This window comes from Alexandromys fortis, unplaced genomic scaffold, assembly GCF_014885135.2.
Source record: "Alexandromys fortis isolate MF-2015 unplaced genomic scaffold, M_Fortis_MF-2015_v1.1 scaffold_24, whole genome shotgun sequence".
Classification (NCBI taxonomy): domain Eukaryota; kingdom Metazoa; phylum Chordata; class Mammalia; order Rodentia; family Cricetidae; genus Alexandromys; species Alexandromys fortis.
Window position 1 is genome coordinate 10,285,453 of NW_026067906.1, and position 22,419 is coordinate 10,307,871.

General features: G+C 38.0%; 1 protein-coding gene across 5 annotated transcripts in view; it reads right to left on the minus strand.

Annotated features, from left to right (window-relative positions):
* Nav3 (neuron navigator 3) overlaps positions 1-22,419 on the minus strand; it is a 694,335-nt gene that overhangs the window by 204,233 nt on the left and 467,683 nt on the right. The gene's annotated exons all lie outside the window — the stretch shown is intronic.

Below are 22,419 nucleotides of genomic sequence, written 5' to 3' on the forward strand. Positions count from 1 at the left end.
CCGGGGCTCATATGCACTCCTCTGGACCCCGAAAGCAATACACACCAATGCATATTCCCATACATACACATACATAGGTACACAAAATTAAAAGGCAAATCAGTTTTAAAAGGCATGCAAAAGTGTTATAAGAAATAGTGGGATCAGAGCTGGAATGATAAAACTCAGAGATGAGAAATCCATGAAAGAATCTTCCCTGCAAAGGGTGTGACCCAGGCAAGGAAGAAGCTCCAGAAATGTGGAGTCTAAGGAGAAACTGTGGCTGACAGAGGATGTCTGAAATGGGTACAGCCTAGGTCAAGAGAGTGAGTTTTATCTCAGCCAAAAAGGACAACAAAGTACAAAACTACTATTTAAAGATTTAGGTGCTGGAGAGACTCCTCAGAGTTAAAAGCACTTATTGCTCTTGCAGAGGACCAAGGTTAGGGCCTTAGCACCCACATGGCAGTTCACAACTGTCTTTAACTCCAGTTCTGAGGGATCTGATTCCCTCTTCTGTCCTTTTTAGGAACCAGTTAAGTATATGGTAAACATATATGCACACACATGAAACAAAAATTTAAATAAGCTAAATGTATTGTTTTCTTATAGTATTAGAGCTCATATCTGGTACCTTTCATAGGCAAGACAAATACTTTACCACTGTGCTAGAGATAAGCTCTCCGTAAAGTGACTGGGTGAGCCTTGAGTTTCTACTGTGGCTTACGCAATCATAGTCACTGTGATCCTCCTGTTTGAACCTATGGAATAGCTAAGGATACAGAGCTGGAAAACAAGACCTGACTACTTCTGAGAAAACAAATACATACGTTGTAATTGATAAATCAGAAGTATATGAGACAAAACAAAACTGGGAAGGTTTCCCGGAAGTTGTAACCCTTCATAATTTTGATTGGCTTGCTACAAAATGTTCTATAAGGAGTATGAAGTATATCTAAACAACAGTTTACCATTTTAGCACATTTTTATACACATATACACACAGGCATACACATGCACAGAGAGAGAGACAGACAGACAGACAGGACAGACAGACAGACACAGGGACGCACAGAGACAAAACACAGACACACACACACAAAGACATATACTCATACACAGACACACACATATGGATGATACACAGACAGACACATACCCAATTAGGTACAAAATTAAAACTGCATTCTATAATTTTTGCTCTTTAAATAACAATTTAACAGAAATTCTAAAAGTCATTTCATGTATATTTGCATCAATATTCTTGATAGCATATTGCAGAAAAAGTTCAGTACTCCTGTCAGAGGTTAATTAATATTTCTGACTATGATTTTACTGAATTTATAATTGAATATTTATAGGAATACTAATACACTGATACTTTATATGGTTAAACATATGAGTGGGCCTGATAAATGTTTTCAGGGTATTACTAAGTAGAAACATCCCAAGAGTATAAAAACATATAGATGATACACTTTTAGAAAATATCAAGGAACATCTTAGGCGTATCTGGCGATTCTTATTTACCTCACCGTGTGAATAATTAAAGGTGTATAGATATGTAAGAAAGACTAGGTTGGTAAGTGCCAGTTAATGTTTCATATCTATGATCTATATTATTTGTAAAGTAACAAAGCTCTGATTCTTTTGTCTGCTCATGGGACCCTTTTCTGTCTACTGGGTTGCCTCGCCCAGCCTTGATATGAGGATTTGTCCCGAGTCATTTTGCGTGCTGTTATGCTATGTTCAGCTGATATTCCTGGGAGGACTGATCTTTTCTGAAGAGAAATGAAGGAGCAGTGAATCTGGGGGAGATGGGGGAGGGACGCTAAGAGGAGGGGATGGAGGGGAGGCTGAAGTCGGGATGTATCATGTGGGAGAACAATAAAGAAAAAGAAAATGACTCACGGCTCTCTCTAAATCACAATGTGAACAATTTCTTAATGCATTTATTTGGCAGTCCTTTCATGTCCAATTATTTGGTGAAACTTAAGGTTGTTTTATATTTGTAGGATGGAAAAGATTTCTTTTGCTGTTTGTAAGGATTTATAAATTTAAAACATTTAGTGTTATCCTTGTATCTGCACTTCATCCAAGTAGTAGAGTTCTAAGTTCACCGTTCCAGATGAAGAATGGCCTGAGTTCGACTTGGATTGTAGCAGTCTCTCCATAGGCAGGGGTCACAGAGCCATGGGCTGACTTTAAAAGACTGGTGTCTGGAGTCAGACAAATTTAATATGAGGCCCTGGAGAATTCACCACCACTGTGAACTTAGGAAAGTTACCTACTCTTTCTAAACTGTAAAATAGGGTAAATAATAAACCTTGCATCACAAAACTGTGCCAAGATGAATAAAGTGAACACCTCTACAAAGCCTGTGACACAGAGTTACTCCCAAAGAATTCCCTGACACCACGGCCAGCATTGTGGCAGCTAGCTGTTCTTCACTAGGCTAGCTTGAGAGAAAATGCTTGCTCAGGTTATTGCCTCACGGAGATGAAGTAACTGGAAAAACCAGGGCAAAGGCTGAAGAACTTGCAGGGCTGACTTCTGGCTCTATACTTCTGTCAGATGGTTATCTTCTAATTAGCTGCGGCTTCTGGGTTCTCTGCCTCCTGAGCTACGAGACTGGATTGAAGTACAGTCGTCACCTCTACTAAAGGCTACTGCATCACTTTCCATGCTGCCTGGATTTTATTCGAGGAGGACACTAGCTAAGATGAAAAGAAATGTTCATGTTAGATAGCAAACTGAATGAAGTATATATATATATATATATACAACGGTTTTACCCACCAAGGCATGCTGAAAGAGCCTTACCATGCGTACAACTCTTTCAGGAAATTTAGGCAAACAGATGGAAGCCAGTCAGCTGGCTTTAACTACCGATAAGAAAGCCTCAGGCTGGTCTGGCAGACCTTGTGTGTTTGCTTCCGGATTTTCTCCAGGGGATTTCACACCTGAGGTCTTTGCCTGAAAGTGCGCCCTGACTTTGATTGTCGTCAGCAAAATCGGTAACTAAATGAATGAACTGAGAGCTCATTTCTGGTTGAAAATCGCACACACAAACTTTTTGTTAATTATCCTTTTGCAAGAACATATATACATTCTGTAAGTAAAAGAAATAATAGCCTATGAGGAAATCAGGAGAGGGGAAAATTGTACATCCCAGAGGAATGTCATAACTGGAAAAACAAAATAATTACATCACAAAATATCATCATATATTACAAATGATTAAAACATATTTATATAGATTACTTATTAACTCATTTATTTATAAAAAGATCTGTTATACATCTCAGGTTAATTTTAAATTCATGTCTATGCCCCAGATGACCTTGAAAGTGCAGCTATCCCCCTGCATCGGTTTCTCAAGCACTAGGATTACAGGCATGCACCACCATACCCAGATTGTTTCTTTAAATTCTTAAATTGAAACTATGTGAGTTGAGGAAAACAGTGGTGATGTGGGAGTCCCCTCTGGAAGTTGTGATTACCATGAATAAATAAAGAAACTGCTCTGGACCTATAGCAGGGTAGAACTTAGGTAGGCGGGGAAAACTAAACTGAATGCTGGGAGAGAAGTGGAGTCAAAGAGAAGCCATGTACCCCTGCCAGAGACGGACGCCAGAACTTTGGGCAGGAAGCCACAGCCACTTGGCATTACACAGATTAATAGAAATGGGTTAAATTAATATGTAAGAGTTAGCCAATAAGAATCCAGAGCTAATGGGCCAAGCAGTGATTTAATTAATACAGTTTCTTTATGGTTATTTCAGGGCTAAGAAGCCGAGAACAAACAAACAGCCTCCTTACAACACAGTGGGGAAAAGGAGGTGTCTCTCCAATGGGGGAGTGGACATGAATAGAAGACATGATAAGAAGTCAAAAAACTCACTAGTCCACTTTCTGTTATGCTCTGATGAGAGAGAATGCAAACAGCCCTGTCAACTTTCATTACCTTCTGTTGTTTGAACTGATGTGGAGGGATGATAAATTATATTCTGATGCTGGGTTTGGACTGCAGCTTCCTTTGGTTCATTAACATGCAACACAGTCATTCTTTGAAACTTTTCAGCTCCAGTTGATTGAGTTAGGAAACATTATATTTCCCAGAATTAAACTGTGAATTAATAGAACTTCTTAAGTGAAGAAATTCATATAAATGGGAGTAATATAAAATGAATGTAAACTCAATATTTGGCAATTTCTATCAAACTCATTGTGTATTTTCATTGCCAAGCTTTAGGCCAATGCATCAAAAGCTTTAAATATGGCTAACTCCTAATTTCCAAAGTCAGTGTTCTTCAAGTATTTTACCTAACAAATGGTGTATACATCTCTATGAATTATACTTAAATAGAATTAGATAAAAATTAATAAGACTACATTAACCAAAAACTAAGCAGAAATTATATTACAAGTATTTACATATATATGTGTGTGTGTATGTGTTTATGCATATAAGCTCATTTACATTAATTAGAATAAGTCAAAAGTATCATGCATCAACGTGAATTTTTGGCCTATTATATAATATGTGCTTTTAGATGATGCATTCTTCAGCATTAAGTTTAAGTTCTATCACTTCCCATCCATGTAAGGTCCATTAACTGAGTATTTTTTTACTCAGTACCAGGGACTCCTCATTCATAAAACAGGCAATATTACCATTATTTCTGAACAAAATTTCTCTGAAGTGTAAATGAAACCTGACATAGCCTTTCACTTAATACACTTATTAAGTGTTACATATATTACAGCTAGTTTGCTATTTTAATATATATTTTCATTATAATGAGAATTGTAATAATTTTTAAAGAACCATAGCTACTGTTAACTCCTTAAAATTATGATAATATGAAACAATTAAGGAAATCAGATATAAGTTGTAATGACCTCTTAGGAATATGCCCTTATTATTAAATTCATTTTTATTGAAAAGAGACTTTTTTCATGCAATACATCTTGATTATGGCTGGTTCTCTCCAACTCCTCCCAGATCTCCCCACTTGTCCTAGCCCTACCCACCCAAATTCACAGTCTTTTCTTTCTCTCTTTCATTAGAAGACAGGCATTTAAAGTAATAGTATCAATAAATTAACATAAGATAAAAGTAAAAAAAACCAAATGAAACAGAATATGATAAAACAAACAGAAGAAAAGGAGCCAAAGAAAAGACACAGAGAACACATACAAAGGCAGATACACATGCATTCCCGCTCACAGAAAAACCCATTAAAAACAAAGTTGGAAACCACTAAATATTAGAAAAAAACTTTAAGGTTAAAAAGAAAAATGACTATAAGGGTCAAAAGAAAAAAAGATCCCAGACAAATTATTATGAAACAAAAAAAATCTACAAAAATACCATTGAGTTCACTTTGTGCTGGCCATCTACCGCTGACCACAGGGACTTGTCCTTGAGTGTGGTTTGTATACCCAGTGAGACTCAGTTGGAGAAAACTAACTTTTCCTTTGAGTGGTTATCAATTGGAAATAGCTTCTGGGTGAAAAATGGGTTCTGTGTCAACTTCTCCGCTCAACCCAGGGACCCCATCTGCCTTGTCCTATGCAGGCCCTGTGCCCGCTGCCATAGTCTCTATGAGTTCATGCGTATGCCAAGCACATATAATAAAATACCTGCTTTGTTATGAAGTTAAAAGATGATATAAAGCCAACACATATGAATAGTACATATATATCTTGTGCCATGAACCCATCACAGAAAATAACATCAGAAAAAGATGTATTTTGATGCCGCTCAGAACCTAAACTTGATTTGTGTTATTGGCAAAAACATACTGCTTTTTATTGTTATTTTTGTTTTTATTCAATTTTTTTCATTTATTTTACATACCAACGACAGTTTACCTTCTCTCTGCTCTTCCTATTCCTTTCCCGACCTCCCATCTACCCTCCATCCAATCCTTCTCCCTTCTAAAGGGGCAGGCTTCCCATGGGAATCAACAAAGCATGGCAGAAACAAGCTTCTCCCGCTGCATCACGGCTGGGCAAGGAATCCAAGTATGGGGAACAGGTTGTAAAAGGACAGTTCATGCATTGGGGCAGGTCCTGATCCCACTGCTAGGGGCCCCATAAATAGACCAAGCTACACAACCGTCACCCACAGGTGGAGGTCCTAGGTGGGTCCCATACAGGTTCCCTAGCTGTCAGTTCAAAGTCTACAAACTCAGGTTTGTGTCTGTGACACACTGCCATTTAATCCATCCATGTAAACTGCTATTAATTGTGTAAACCATTGCTCATCTTTCTTTCTTTCTTTCTTTCTTTCTTTCTTTCTTTCTTTCTTTCTTTCTTTCTTTCCTCCTTCTCCTTCTCCTTCTCCTTCTTCTTTTTAAATTTGTGATAAGGTTTCTCTGTGATCTACCTGGCTCTGCCTCCTGAGTTCTGGGATTAAAAGCATGTGCCACCACCACTTGCAAGTTCAATTTAGTTCTTGACGAGTGTGCAAGGTATAACCTGCCATTCAGCTACATATAAACATTTAGGCCTGTTTTATTTACCCCATAGATAATACTAAGCTACTTATGTGGATGCAATGATTTATGTTCAACGAATGGCAAGTAGTCTATGGAATGGAGGCTATCAAGATTCTTCAGTCGGAATTAGATTTATCTGAATGAAAGACAAGATGATCGTCGGCATGATTTGTAAATGCAGCATGCGTGACTAGATTTCCAAGCTGCTGGTGAGTCAAGGTCACCCTGCACTCATTCATCTCACACTCCTTTCTTCTCTGCACTAAGGCTGTGACACTACATTCCTCAAAGAACCGTTGTTCCCCAGACACAGAGACTCTTCTTGTTCTCGAATTAAAATTAATCTATAGTAAGATAACAAATTATAAATTAATAAATATCTCTTGGGTTTCAAGAGACATTAAGGTTCCTGGTTACAATGCTAGTTTACATGTCTATCAGCTTGAATGTTCATCATATTTTACTCACGATATTTAAAATGTACTTTTCTATTTTCAAAACTATTTTACACTGATATTAGCTGTAAGCATAATACTTACAGTTTATATATATATATGTATAAACCTCAGACAACAACAAACGTATAGGTGACACTGACATCCTAAAGAGCAGCTGAAGGAGAGTGACCAATGATGTGAGCATTCCTTGGAACCAAACATTAGAAGGAAACGAAGGACCAGAGAAAGAACCTGACAGGCACCCCTTTGTGCTGAGTTTCACAGGAACCCTTGGCCCAGAGAAGAAAAAGCAAATGTTCAATGCCAGAGCCTAGGAAAGCATTCATGCTTCGCCCCTTCCACAGGAATCTTCTCAAGAAAGAAAGCAGTGAGCCCAGAGATAACGGAAATCAAAACAAGGCAGGCAAATAGACCTGACACTGGGAAGTAGGAAGGCCAGGAGGGTGCAGACAGGGTATGGTCACTCAAGTCTGACAGGCATCATTACATCTGGCCATTTATGAACAATAGCAGTGTTGTGACGATAAGCCGCAATCTTGCGCACTGACCAGACAATAGCTTCAGACAGAAAAGAGAGAGAGAGAGAGAGAGAGAGAGAGAGAGAGAGAGAGAGAGAGAGAAAGGGAGAACCTGGTTATGAGCAAGCCTTTTTCTCAAGGACTGAATTTCTGAAATTTAACCCATAAGTGACTAAAGCCACTTCTAATACAGAGCAGCATGTCCTTGCATACAAAACCTTAGGCTTGAGAGAAATTATGGATTATATTTTTATTTAATAAATCGTGCATATAGTATGTTCTGATCCAATCTACCTACTGTTTCCTTCCCACCAATTCTTCCCTTGTTCCCCATCACTTTTCCCTACCAACTTCATGTGCTCTTTTAAACCCATTGAGTCCACATAGTATGGGAATGGCTGTAAGACCATCTTTCATGAGTAGCTTCTCAGTGTCAGTATCCCTAAATAAAACAGATTCTCCCTACTTCAGCAATCACTTTTGTCAACAGAGGAGTAGGACTCCATGATCCCCTCCCCTATCCCTGATAGCATGTTGGCAGGTTTAATCTTGTGTAGGTCTTGTGAATAAAGCAACCGCTGCACAGAATGTATACAGAGCCCTGTCATGTCTGCCGAACACATTTTGCCTTAGATATCTATTACCCCTGGCTCTTAATGTCTTTGTACCCCTTTTCCATGATGATCTAACTACACATTCTGTTTACATCTTTACAGTCTTGTAGACTTTAATTTTTTGAAGAAGAAATCAAGAGTGGTTGGACACAATCAACAAAGAAGGTTGGAAAATCACTTAAGACACAAAACAAGGTACTTTTGCTTAGCTTGAGAGAGTTGATCACAGGCTGCACCTTAAATTGGCTACAGAACTTAGGGGACCAAGAGATCAGTGAATTCCCATTCTGGTTGCAGATTGCTAATATTTTGATGCAGTTTTTCCTTGAGGAGCTCATATTGAGCCTCAGTCCTATTTGTGGCTATGCAGGCACAGGGTTATTTAAGAGATGGAGACTAGAAGAGGGTATTTAGGTCACTGGAGAAATGCCACTAAAAGGGATCATTCTCCTGAGATTCCTGAGTTAGTACTAATGAGAGGGTAGTCATAAAAGACAAACCTGACCCTTGCCTAGTCACTTGGTTTATTGATTAGCACTTTATTTTCCTCCTCTCAGTGCCCACAGGGATGTTGTTATCTACCATGGGGAGATACATCCATAGGAAGCTTCACCATAGTTTGTTCCATGTTATTGAGACTCCAAACTGTGAGCTAAATAAAACCCTTTAAATGTACAAAGCAGACTCAGATATATTGGACTCATGATAGGAAAAAAAAATGACTAACTCACAAAATCTATAAGAATCTCAATATTGAGGATCACTTGAAAAAATTATTTATTACATCCATTTGAAAGCTTTTGGTAAAATAGATACCTTCACAATACACATTTTATAAGCTCAACATTAAAGAGTACAGAATAGCTACACATTTCCCAATTGTGAAGATTATTAACAATGAATATATATGAATAACCTCTGAAAATAAATGGATGGCCTATGAAGTCAAGTAGATTTCTAAGCCAACATGTAGTCTAATGACTTCCTTTTGAATTCTTTTTTTTTGCATTTATTGAATCAATAAATGAGCCAGTCTTGAAAAATTTGTTTTCTTCATACCTATTGACCCTGAGACATCATCAGAGTTTTAACGGCCTCACTTCAATTTCTCAACCCAGTTTCTATAATATTGCAGAAATAGTCTCGGAATTCAGGTGTGACAAGCAATAAAGTATCCCTTATGTTATTTTAGCCAACTATAACTTTAAAATAAAAATAAGAGTAAATTATCTTCAAACTAAATATCACATAATAGATCTCAATTACCTTAAAAATGTTTCTTCGTAAAACAATTTTTAATAATTCATTTTTAAGAATGAATTATTTCATTTTTTAGAATGAATTCATTTTAATAATTTATTTTTAAGAATGAATTATTTTAAAGGAAAAAAAGCTAGCAATGACAACAACAACAAAAACCATGGATGATGTTGAAATAGGAGCGGCAGGGCTGCGTCCCCGGCACCCGGCCGCCAGCATAGCTAGCTTATGCCCGAAATAATTACACGGAAACTGTATTCTTTCAAACACTGCCTGGCCCGGCTAGGTCCAGTTTCTTATTGGCTAGCTCTTACATATTGTTCTAACCCATTTCTAGTATTCTGTGTAGCCCATGAGCTGGCTTACCAGAGAGGATCTTAACCTGCGTCTGTCTGGAGTGGGAAAAATGATAAAGTGAGGCCCACCACACAAGGGGGATGACTTTGGCAGGAGGAGAAGAGAAGATTCTTTCATGGAATACGAGGATAACTAATATCTACAAGGAGCAGAAAAATTGGACAATAGAGTGAATTCAGAGAATCATGAAGGTTTTGATTTGAATAGACCATGGACAGGGCGCACATAGGACATCAGAAGTAAGAGGTTAGAAAACAGGAAAGCACCAGGCAAAGAAGTAACGGGCAAGTAAGATAAGGTAGCTGACCTCAGATTTATCTTATCTTATTATTATTCCCTAGATGCCTCTTTGTTTTCTAACAAGAAACAGAAAGGGTGTGGATCTGGATGAGAGGGGAGGGGGAAAGAGAAACTGTAATCAGAATATATTGCACAAAAAAACCCTATTTTCAATAAAAGACCAAAAAAGAAGAGATATCGTCAAAAAAAAAAGGATTAAGAGCTACCAAAAATTTGATGAGATAAATTTAAGTATTGTTAATATACACAGATAAAACAATTCCAAGTAAAACAGTTCAAGTGAGAAGCAGAAGAAAAATCAAGGAAATTATAATTAATATCCTATACTCTACTAGGAAGGAGACAGTATATCCACCAGGAGAAAGACACATACATGCAAACAAACACATAAATATTTGAAGAAACATGGGATAAGGTGTTTTGAAGTCAAAACTATTAGAGCTAAATAGGTTAAAAGACTAGAAGATTAAATTGGAAAATAGATAAAAATGAAAATTTAAGCAATACAAAATAGCATAATATGTAGCATCATATTAAAGAATAAAGTTATTAGATTAAATGTCAGTGAAATGTATATGTCTAATAGTAGAGATTTTTTAAATTAAAATAATAAAAGTTTTCAGCATAGATAAAAAGTTAAAAAGTGATACCAATAATCAGGGATAACAAAAACATCCTAATAGCTAAAGGACCACAGAGAAGAAAACAATTTCAAGTTCCTGTCAGAAGAAAGCAAAGAAATGACATCGCCAGTCTCAATAACCCTCCTAAGTCTAGCGGTTTTAGAGAAGTTCCTAGATTCTGGAGGACGGTGGTTTCCAATCTCAAATACTATGCAGGCTGCCAGAGAACACAGCTAGAAAAATAAATAGATAAAAACTTGTTCAAAGTGCTATGAAAAAAATCTTCTTATCTATAACCCCTTAGGAATATATGGATAAAAATAAGAAAATTCATGCAGGTGGCTGAATACAGGAGGAAGGGAAAAAGCATTTTCATGTGTATGCCTTGGCAGCATGTCATCTTCCTGTGAGACAGAATAGAGAGCTGTCATTTCGATGGAACACAGAGAGCTGACTTGAGAATTATTGACAGCGGACAGATACTACAAGTAACACGCATTCTGACAGCTTAGATAAAGAAAAATTTTACAGAGATGCCCTTTACAGAGCAATTGGAAACCATAGAAAAAATTTGGATATTGGTTTTTAAACATCTAAATTAAAAATGGGTGCTATGATTATCAGTGGTAGGCACAAAAAAAAAGGACAACAAGTTTTGCTTTAGAAAGGGCTGTAATCAGGGTAGATTGATTGTATGTGGTTTGGCAGTGAAGGATATTTACATGGAAATAACATAAATATATGGATTTAGATGAAAATTATAATGTAAGTATATTGGGGATAGGATAAATGGAATGGAAAAAAAAGAGAGGAACCAAATCTCATGTTTTTATAAAAAGCATCATAAAAATCTCTATAATCCATACATTAATATTATGGCATATCACTTGGAGATATTGAAATGAGTGTCTCAGGAAACTGTTAAATAGTGCAAAATCAGTTTCCTCTGTTGTGAACAGGAAGGGGAGGTAGTAGAGGATGGCTGTGATTTTTTTGAGATTTTATTCGTTTTTGAGATTTTATTAGTTTTATTTTCTTAAATGGGTGGTTTTTTATCTCCATGTTATCCGTGCACCATGTACATGAAAGCCTGTAGAAGCCAGGAGACATCAAACGCCTTGGGAATGGAGTTAAGATGTTTGCTAGATTCCATGTGGATGGTGGGAAGGGAGCCCAGGTCCTCTGGGAGATCAGCCAGCATCTTAACTGCTCAGTCATGTCTCAACTCCATGACTCTTGAAGCTATTTCACATTCATTTTCTGATAATTATTTAAATGACTTTTTTGAAAATAAGCAGATATGGAGAGAGCCAGAGTAAGAGATATTGTAGCCATTAGCCACAAAGGTGTGGAGATGTTGAAAGTGCAATGTTCAGTCAGCAGTCAGCAGGGTGTGGAGGTCAACCAGAGTCAGTCGGTGGAAAAGTTCAAATTTGTAATTTAGCCTGGCACTAGCAGTAGTTATATTGTTAACCACTTAACAGACACTGGATAGAGATCGGTTTAAAACTCATAGAGTCATCAACAGGGAATCCACAGGTATTCTTCTGGAGCTGGTCACATCAGGCTAAAACAAAGGAACTCAGCTTAATGAAGTCTATAGCGTGGGGATATATTTCAGTAGTAGAATGTTTGCCTAGAGAATTCTGGGTCAGTTCCTAGTACTGCCCTGCCCCAAACAGATAAACAAACCCCACAGAGATTCCAGTAGAGCCAAGTATGGAAGTGAACATCTATAATTCTAGTAACAAGAGAGGAAAGAAAGGAGGCCAGGAATTCAGAGCCAGCTCCAGCTATTTAGAGAGTTCAAAGCCAGCCTGAACCACATGGGATCAAAAAAGAACGCAAAATACACACTGACTTAATTTTTAATGTTTTAAATTATATTATTTGACTGCTTATCAATAAAATTCTGGAATGTGCCATGAGTACTGTTAACTTCTTGACGTGTGTAATTACCAATTAAAGAAAATAAAATATGACATTCATATTTGTAATACTACTTTCTTTTGTCACCATACTGATCTTAATACTTTTGGAGAATGGCTTCCTCCCTAAAACGTTACACCTTGGCAGGCTAATGTGGTGATTCCTATCATAAAGCAAGATTAAATCGATCATATCATCAGCAAGCAAGTCTACCATCCCCAGACCTTCTGTGTTGAACAGACATCAAACACACACTTAGCTCGTGTTAGATGTTGTGGAACAGAAATTAGGCAGATATTTCTATTTACAACTGCATTTATCATTGTAAATTTGCAACATGATTTGTCTCTTTGGAATCCTCTGGTGTCTCTCTATTTCCATATCAGCCATGGGAAATTTTTAGATGAACAGAAATAGACATATATGTAAACTGATCTGAAAGGAACGGGAAGGGTTTACATACTAACTATAGTACAGTCTGAATTTTTTTTCATGGGTAGTTTCTTTATAGAGAAAATGACAGACCAGACATAAACTGCCCCATCCATAACCAGATGAAGTCAGCCAGCATTTATGGGGAAGTGCTGTGTTTGCCATTGTGGCCACAGCATAAATGCTAATGTCCATAGTTTGTCCTTGAAGAGGGCCAGAGAGGGGGAAATGGTAACGGAGCAGAGTCTGTGAGCCCTTACCATCTGAAATGATGACGGCCTAGGCTCCCCACGCTTCTGCTTGCCCAGGGGACCTCAGCACTGCCCCTCTATCCAGTTCCTCTCCCCACATTTTCTTTCACTCATCTGAAGCCAGGTTTTCCACTCCCTTCTTACTGTTTCAAATGTGCTAAACCCTTTGGTAACTCAGTCAGCATATTCTCCCCTAACCTAAGTGTCCCAATCATCCGGGGCAATTTCATGGTCAGTGTGAACAATCAATCAAACCAGCCTGGCAGAAATCAAATATGTAATGAAGAACTGTCTACACTGCCTCTGACCTGTGGGCTCTGATAGATGATCTTGCGTCCTACAGTGCATGCTTTTAATTCGTGTTAGGGAAGGGACTGAATGTTATAACCACACAGCACAGTCGTTGACTTCATTCCCATTGCATTTCCATTGCCAACAGCAACCTGCTAAGGCTGTATAATGATCTTCATAACACTGTATTGTGAGCGAGACACCTTCACTCATAATTTCATAGTTTAAATTACTTGATCCTAAGAGGAAGTTCCCTGAGAGTGACGCAATTCCATTACAAAGAAAAGGATCCTAAATCAAGAGTGAGATGTTTTCCCAAGCTGATGGTGTTAAACACTGTACAGACAAAAAAAAAAAAAAAAAGGCCTCTGGCTCAAGATTTGTGCTCCTGGTGCATGCAAAAGGACTATGTCACTCATGACATGGCGTGAACTCTAACATCCTCCAGCTATTCCCACTACTTGAGACAGCCGTCTCACAATATGGGGAAAAGGCTCCTTGACTATTACCATATCTGGTACTTATAACGAACACTGGGAAGAATCCACACTAACGCCTTGCAAATGTTTAACAAGGCAAGGGAATAATGGAATATTTTTTTGAAAAAGAACAGCACAAAAACTTTTAGATTCCATTTTCGTTTTAGGACAACAAAATAGAACAACGTGAGTTTTTAAAATATTATTTTCAATATTTGAAGATATTCTGCTATGGTCACCAATTGGTGTCTAGCCCAATTGTCACAAAAGGGGCCTCACCCAGCAACTAATGGGAACAGATTCAGAGATCCATAACCAAACATTATGCAGAGCCAAGGGAATCCTGCAGAAGAGAGAGAGAAAAGATGGTCGGAATGAGAGGTTTGAGGATACCAGGAAAACATGGTCCACAGAATCATCTAAGCAGGGCACATAGGGGCTCACACAGACAGAAGTGAAGATCATGAACTCTGTGTGTTTGAGCAGGTCCTCTGCATTTGTGTTATAGCTGTGTAACTTAGTAGTCTTTGGGGACTCTTGACTGTGAGTACTGGGTGTCCCTGGCTCTTGCTTTTGCTTTGGACCCTTTTCTTCCTACTAGGTTGTCTCATTCAGCCTTAATAGGAGGGTGTGTGCTTTGTCTTATTGTTATTTGTTATGCTGTGTTCGGTTGATATCCCTGAAAGGCCTGCTTTTTTATTTCTTACTCTTTTTTTTAAAGAAAACGCAGGAGGAGTGAATCTGGGGAGAGGGGTAGTGTCTGAGTATATAATATCTCACTGTAACAATTAATGACAAACCAATTGATGGAACCCCATTAGCAAGGGTCAATGCTTCTCAAGGTTGACACGGAGACCATCACCATAAGAGTGATCTATGAACTTTCATAGGTGCATATCATCTGGACCCACCCAAATCTATTATCTTATAGGCTGGGGATGGTGGAGACAACCAATTGTCTTAAGGAGGTCTCCACCTGGGTCTAAAGGTGGAGGTGAACTTCTGTTTACAAATACTAGCATGGATAAATACTATTTACAAATTTAAAGCAATCTGATTTAACAGTTAAGCTCCTTTCAACACACAAAACACATTTGCTTCTGAATCTATAGACTATACAAAAGCAGCATCTCTGCTTTTCTCAGGTCCCACCAAGAAAACACAAGGTCACAAGAGGGCATATGCAAATGTTATTTGCACAACTCATTCCTATGATGTAAGCCCTTAATATCATTAATGATAAAGTTGATAAATTTTCTCAAGAGAGAGAAGTAACATTCTTTCTTTTTCTACCTTCTCCTTTCTTTCTTATTCTGTTTTGCAATTTCTTTATTATTAACTATCACGTGGGAAAAAACATACTTTACATTTGCTTAGTCTTAAAATCACTGCAGTTAGAAACTGAGAGGTAACATTCTTTCTGCTGTGTTGAAAGCCACAGTGAAAGTAATAGAGCTAAAAACGCAACAGCCCAGGCATACTTCTGTCCATCCTGTATTGACAGGAAATAGCAATGAAACTTTCAGGGCAAAAGAGACTTTGAAACACAAGATTTCTTGGCATTTTTATTTATTTCTTGCTTCATAAGTTCTAAACAAACAAGCAAGTAAGTAAGCAAACAAACAACAAAAACAACCAAAAAATCCCAAAAATGATCGGGAAGGTTTTACATATATGTAAACATATATGTATATATGTTTGTATATGTGTATGTGTATACATAAATATTATACACACAAATATGCAAGTATTTTATATATAAATACACATACATTATATACACACATACATATATACATACATGTATTTATATACACGTATGTGTATGTACATATAAACATAATATAATAAACACATACATACATGTAATGTATATGCATTTATATATATACGTATGTGTATGTATATATAAACATTACGCATGGTGACATCTGGCTTCTGTCTCTTGTTAAGGTCACCTTAACAATTACAAAATTTTTGAAGTGTATGATCCCCTTTTCTTCTGCAACATGCTATAGCTCCTAGCACCACTGGGTGGTGCACAATGAACATGCCTGTAAGACAATCAGCCAAGAGTCGATGTGTCGGAGGGCTTTGTCACACTGACAAGCCAAGCAGCTCACTGATTCAGAGAACCACAGGACCACAACAGAGCACCAAGACTTCCAATGTCATCGTATTAACAGTCACCTTAAAGCCTCCAAATTTCATCTCAGAATCCTTTCATTTCAAATGGACCACAATTGCTAGATGGCTAAGGAGATCATCTGAATCCATAACAAATCATCAGACTTTGTGAAATAAAAAAGTGACAATGAAAACAAAACAAACCAAACCCCCCAGATGACAGACGTATCATCTCCATATGTCATAATGTGTTTATGCAATGCAGGTTCAAGTTTCCAAATGATTTTTTAAAAGATTATTTTTTCTTTTTATAAACTTTGTCCTGTGATTGAGGCAGTTTCTTAAGAAATACGTGCAACACAGGCCCAAGCATTTTTAGAACACACAGAAAATACAAGCAGCAAATTCTCTTCCCAGACAGAAGGGAAACTGACCTAAACTGATGTGTAATTTCCCCAACCCATTAACCTCTCCTCCCCAGCCTACTGCCCCCTCTCCGCCATAAAGTTAAATTACTGAACCATTTAGAAGGACAGAATTTGGAGCCTAGAGTCAGAAGCACTGGGCAGCTCCCCCGGTCCCACCACTTAATACTGGGGCTGGATTTTCCTTCTCGAAAATGCTGGGATCGGATTCTTATCTGCCTTGCCTATCTCGCAGCGAGGATTAACTCTAATGGGAAACATCTGCAAAAGCAAAGTTTATCACGCAATATGAAGCATCGCTATTATGATTAATGGAATGCGGTATCTCTGATTTACATTTTAAAAACCTATTCTACAGTAATAGAAAGCTTTCATGTTCTTATTTCTAAGCATTCCACAATTATTTTTAAGCCATTGCACATGTCAATGCTGAAACTACTTGCTTGATTTTAATTATCTTCTAAGCAAACATAAAATAATTTATTTTCACACACTACCTTTATTTTGAACTTATTCTCTGCCCACATTTAATATATCCCTGGGAAAAATATATTCAGATACAAATTCAGACACCATCCTCTGCATATTTCTTTATAGTTAACTATGTTGAAACAGCGGAGATAACTCAGTGTGGAGGAAGCTCGCTTGAAAGCATATGAACCTAAGCTTGTATTGCCAGCGTACATGGAAAAGTTAGGCATGACTGTACGTGTCTGCAACACCAGCACAGGGCGATCAGAGACAAATAGACACCAGGGCCTCACGGATCAGCCAGTGTAGCCATCCCAGACTGTTCCAGATTTAGCGAATGATGCTTAAACAAAACTCTAAGAGAGATAGCAACAGAATATGACTCTTGACATCAACCTGTGTCCTCCACCTGCACACATACATGTGCACACACACACAGACTCAAACATATACATACACAAGTCACCCCACACACTTAAGTGTTGTGTATTTTTTATGCACTCAAAACTGACTTCAAAACATTGACTACCTGAGATGAAAGGAAATTAGTAAAACAAAACAAACAAATACAGAAGTGGTTAAGCCATTGTTTGAATTCCTAGAAGCAGCACAGTAATCTGCATTCAAAGCATAAACACGAGACTTCTTATGTACTATCCCCACATAGAGAAGCATGGATATCATGAGTTTTCAATGAAGGGCACTGGCCGAGATACCTAGAATCATAATGGACAGCGGTTGGAACAGTGCTGGCATGGTGTTCAAAAATAATGAGGCTTCCATTGCGGGCATAGCAAGATCCTCCACAGGAGAGTAAGAAATCCTGGACACACCGGAACTGCCAAAGTCAGAGAAAATCACCACTAACGATGCAGAATGTTCCCCAAATAGAGGAACTTATATTGGGGATTGATTAAGGGATCAAAAAAGAATCAGAATGCTCTTGGGTGCCCTGGTGACAGCAATGAAAGTGATCTGAAGGACTTGCCTCAGCAAGGGCAGAGCTTTGTCTAAAGACTGACTACAAAGAATTGTAAAACTATCCAAAGTTGGATGGTCTGGCATCTTCTAGAATATGGGTAGTTAGAACCCCAGACTGAACTAAGAAACACCTTCAATGACCAGAGACTTTTACTTCAAACTCAAGGGCAAAGGGACTCAGAGAACTTTGATCAACTGCTGCATCCGCTCTTAAGTCATAAGGACATGCCTCCCTCTAAAGGCGAGCTTTTATTCCCCATGTGTCAGTCACTGTAGTTCTGCTCCACATCGTCCTCCTCTGAGCCTATGTTTTTATGGACTCAAAGATGACTGCATCCGTTTGGGGACCTTTCATGTTAGTCAAACACAAGTCAGCTATGACACTGTCCCTCCCTTCTCTAACACCTATTAATTTTTACTGACACTATACCGCCTTCATTTGCATGTACAATTAACGACCAGTGTTAATTTGTCAAGCTACATGGCCTTCTGTTTCTAAGTATGCAAAATATTCTTCTCAACAATGTTTGATTTTAACTCCATAATTTCCAAACATCTCATGTATGATTGTAACAGAAGCACCATGTTAACTCCTAGATAAAGGACTTTAGCTATACCATGTAAAACATTTTTCCTAAGTCAATTCCAAATTGTGCTTCCTAATAAGAACATAATATTCAGAGTCTAGTGTACTTTTATTAATAATAGTTACAATTTGTTGATCATTCCAGGCTCCCAGTGTTTATTTATAAGCATCGGGAATTGCAACTATTAATATGCATCTCCTCTGGCTGTCGAGGTTTCTGTGGGTGATCTTCATGATTGCAGGAAGATGACGACCATAAGGCTCCTTAGATAACTATGGAGGGCTATGATCAAGCCGTGACTTATCAAGGGGCCAGGATAGGTAGAAAACACCTGTAGCTCTGAACACATTAAATGCATTTGGCAAATATTACTTCAAAGGGTGAAAAATGCAAAACCTGCCACAACACCTCTAACCTGTTTTTAACGAAGTGATCATTTAGTTCTCTTAGAGACCATGTGTTGTTTACATCAAATTCCAAACCAAATTGGCCCCAAATGAGCAGGGACCATCAGATAATTATAGTCTTTAGTCTTTTAGTCTTTCAGCGATGGTAAATAGGCAGTGGATTTTGGTGTGCCAGCTTCCTAATGATGAGACCTTGCAGGAAGCATGCCAAGTGCGACTGCCTCTGAGCACAGTGCACAGCAGACTCTCTCCATGAGAATGTGAATGTTCTCAGAAGGAAGCAGATGTGGGCTAAGTTAATGTGATTTATTTTGCCTTTTCTGAAAAATACGAAAAAAGATGTCTTTCAGTAGTTGCTAGGAAACGTATTAAAGTTTAAGAAATAAGCTAAATTACAGATCTTGGAACACTTGCCCTACATCTATCATGACAAACAGGAGAAACGAAAGGAGATAAATACATAAGACAGTTGATTCATTTGAATGGTACTTTTTTCTTTCTTTTTACTAGACTTGTTTATGCGGCTCCTGAATTCCTACAGCATCTCTTGGGTCAGGATAGCTACTTCAGATCTTCCAGAGGCGGGAGTCTGAAGCACATGGATCTTCTGAAACATTCTAAATACAATAATTATCTTTTGTTTACTTCATGTGGTGAAATCAATGTCTCAAACCACATCAGCTCCCCATCAAGAACTGAAAGAGCAAGCCCTGACCACAGCCTGACCTTTATCTCAGACCAATCTCTGACTAGAAACTCGCTCTCCATTAAGTCATTTCTCTGTTGACAGATATCAAATGTCCTTTTTGTTTGCCCTTCTTTCTTTCTGTGATGGTCATGCTCATTTGGAAACTAAGGCTAAGTTTATAATTCTTCCATTATCCCTTAGAAAAGTATCTTCCTGCATGCCCCCCTCAAAACAGTTTTAGTTTATTATATGCCCTGGTATAAATGAGATACTGGTCCAGTTATACATCTTCTATGTGGTGGATTATAATGATAGTCACAAAATCCACTCCACGGAGTTTGTTTCTCCAGCACTGAATTGGGGTTGGACACCTGACTGCTTCGGTCCAGTGTGATCTTCACACACATATAGAATGGTGATCTTTGTTCACTACTCATGGAACTATTCATTTGCAATGTACAACTAGGGTATCTGAAAGGTGAGTGAACATCATATGGACTGATCAAGTCTTCATCATCTATGCTGCTAAGACCCATATGATCTCCCAAAATCGCCACTTCCATGTCTGGATGAGATAGAGTAGATATGAGCTTGATTGATATGAGTCCAGACCAGGTGACCAATAAACAAATTGCTAACTAAATAAATGTTTACTATCTTAGGACATGGGGTACTGGTTTATTTTGTTATTATTGCTGTTTCTTTTTTTTTTTCTTTATTTGGTTAAAGGAAAAATTTATTCAGTGCACCTCTTCTAATAACTAGAATGACTGTAAATAGATGTCATATGACTGGCATGGAGGTCCAAATGATATCAGCACTCATGGTATCATCAAACATTCAGTTTAGTTTATGAATTATTGGTGAACACAAGGCAGAAGCAATATACAAACTGATACTTTTCTGAAACAAAACAGCCTGACCAAAGTAAACTCATAGTGATGTTAAATGTATTTCACTGGGAGCGAGCTCTAATAAACTGAACTATAGTCAGTCAGTGGAACCACTGGGGTCCACATGAAAGGGGAAAATGTTATATGCATTCTACATAGACAGCTATAAGCTCAAAGAATACTTCTTGGATATGATTAATTCAATCTGGATTCCACACGGCTGACACTCCTGCTGGAAAACAACATTCCTGGTTGGATGTGTGAGTTAATTTTCCTAAGTTTTATTTATTCTTTTCCAGTCCAAGAACAGAATTGACCAACTATGCAGATCCATTCAGATACAACCTTTATATGCAAAAATGTGATTCTATGAGTCCAAGATCTAACTGAGGAATAACAAGTCTTTTAGTTATTATGAATACAAGAAATCTGCTTTGGAGCTTTGATTAGAAATTATGGAGCAACCATGAAAATAAACAGTGTGTGTTTACATAATCCAGATCAGGAAGCAACTGTCACATTTATAACAGGGAACGAGATGGAAGGTTATCACAAAATCTCAAATGACTGAAGAGACAGAGAACGTAGAACTAGACAGGGAGAGAAACATTACACAAAGGGCTTGCCTACTCACTTCCGGGAGTAGGGGACAGCATCCAAAATGTATCCTACCCTTCCTATGCTTCCTGCCCTTCATGGTCACACTTGGTACTTTCCACAGCTTCAAACTTTGGCTAATAAGTTAAAGTATAGTTTCAAGAGAAGTTGGGGGGTAAACAGGCAACTCTCAGACACCACAATGAAGACCACCGGAGAAAAGAGCTGCTTAGCATGCAAAACACTGGTTACACAGAATCTTGTCAGCTCCAGAAGGCAATCTGAGTAATACACTTCAGCAAATGACAAAGAAAGATGACATAAAATATATCTATTTCCTGCTCATTCAAATTCTTCTTAAATAATGCAATAACGTAAAAACATTATCAGTATTTCAACCCAAAAGTTAACATTCAAAAATAATGGGATTCATGAACTATAGGGTAGTGTAAGAGCGGCTCCCTCGTACAAAAGCAAAGACAGATTACCCTGACTTGAAATCTCCATTTTGGGAGTGAATAACTTTGCTGTTGTTAGGAAAGTAGTGAAGTCACAGTTTTCATGTGCAGAGAAATGGGCAATGATACACTGTTGCCGGACAATTCTGTATTCTGTCAATTATGTTTTAAATAAACGCTGATTGGCCAGCAGCCAGGCAGGAAGTATAGGTGGGACAACCAGACAGGAAGTAGAGGCAGGGCAATGAGAACAGGAGAATTCTGGGAAGAAGGAAGCTCTCTCTACAGTGCTGGCCAGACACTGAAGAAGGAGGATGTGACCTGGCCCACTGAAAAAGGTACTAAGCCATATGGCTAACACAGATAAGAATGATGGGTTAATATAAGCTATAAGAGCTAATATGAAGCCTGAGCTAATGGGCCAGTCAGTTTATGATTAATGCAAACCCTCTGTGTGATTTTACCAGCTGTGGGAACTGGGCAGGACAGAAACCCCAACAAGCAGGCCCTCCTGTCACAATACACTATATGTCATTTAGTTATATATAAGATTGAAATGCTAAGGCAGGCTAATCACTTTGCAAAGCATATGGCATGGAGTAGAACATGAGAAGACAGGCTGAGTGGTGAGCTCTTACACACTGAAATGCATGTTACTCGAATTATCTAATGTGTTAAGATTTTAAAGATCTTGTATTGCTCGTTATTACTTCACATTACATAGCAACATTTACAATCAATATAAAACATGGACGGGAAGATACTATTGACTTTGTCTTTTGCAT